Below are 1,751 nucleotides of genomic sequence, written 5' to 3' on the forward strand. Positions count from 1 at the left end.
TCTATCTATCTATCTATCTATCTATCTATCTATCTATCTATCTATCTATCTATCTATCTATCTATCTATCATCTATCTATCTATCTATCTATCTATCTATCTATCTATGAATAAAATTTCTTCAAATCCCTGCATACTAATTTGTACAATCTTATTGTTCACTGATCATTCCTAACAAAATTCCGTACTTGTATTGACGTTATTTTAAACCGTAGAAATATTACGATTTGACATTGTCATCATCAGTCACAAACATGATTTCGTATATTTTTCATATTTCCTATTTCTTTGCGTATTATCAAATTATTACTACATATACACATTTTCTTAAATGACGCGATATGTTAAATGTCATGTTTCATAAAATGAATAATTTAAATAACTATTTTACTTAATATAAGTCTAATGACAAGAAACAATTATGAAATAATTTTCAATGTTAATAAAGAAATAAAATATTTAAATGGTAAAAAATTTAATACTGCAAATCAAAATACATACACATGTACTACAGACATTATCCGGCCAACTATTTTTCCCTGAATTATAAATTTGTATAAGTATTTTTGTATATCGGATGGTAACTATACTTAATATTCTGTTTAAATTTCATACTTAATTTAAACGGAATTTAATTTTAATCAATATTAGTATTTTTAAATGTGAATATCAATAAGTAAGTTTATTTCTTTTTTTTTTTTTTTGTCATAAAGCCATTACCTTTTTTATGTTTACACAATTAAATACATATGAATAAATTTAATACCAGTGGTGAATTAAATTTTGTTACAAAACATTTTAACATGAAAAAAAAAATAAATATGCAACTACACACATACATACGTAAATATAAATAGAGAGAGAACATTTCTGATAGCATTTTATAAATGGCTCATTAAGGACGAATTATATTATAAACAATTGACTTTTTATTAACATACTAAAAAATTTACATACGAACAAAATAATCCTCAATGGGAATTATTAAATTTTTTTCGTAAACTAATTTGATTTATGAATATATCATATGTTACATAACTTACCTGTAATTTGACAGCAATATATATGTATATATACATGTGTGTATTAACAAGAAAGCAACTGAAAAAGGGACAAGAACATTTAAAATTTTTATAATTTATTAAAAGTTTTTAATTTTTTTTCTTTTTAAATATAAACTTATATGATAAGTTATACCAAAAATGTATACAACTTTTATTAAAATAACAAATACATTTCCACTATTGTGTAGTATAAAAGAACATATTAAATCTAGCTTGAATTTTACAACACCCCTTTCTTGCAAACAGAATAGAACTCAAATGACCTACGCCTGCTTGTGTAAATATTTGTATTTTAATTCTTTTATTCTGCTGTTAATAGTTATTTGTACAATTAACACAAAAATAATAAAAGGGGCAACAAAAACAAATAAATATTAAAGTTACTGGAAAATTTATGTTTTTACATATGTATGTATGAATATGTGCAATACGAAAATTGTGGAAAACTATATGTTTTTTTAATACAAAAAAATTTATGACGCCATTACTTTTTATACAGTATTTTAATGTAGTATTTATTTGAATTGTTTAAATTCAAAATGAATTTAAATTTAGCTGCAACGCTCTAAAACAGATATTCTGCAGTTTATACTAGACTATATACTAGACTATAGACTAGACTATAGACTAGACTATAGACTAGACTATAGACTAGACTATAGACTAGACTATAGACTAGACTATATA

Source organism: Lucilia cuprina, chromosome 2 (genome assembly GCF_022045245.1).
Source record: "Lucilia cuprina isolate Lc7/37 chromosome 2, ASM2204524v1, whole genome shotgun sequence".
NCBI classification, from domain to species: Eukaryota; Metazoa; Arthropoda; class Insecta; order Diptera; family Calliphoridae; genus Lucilia; species Lucilia cuprina.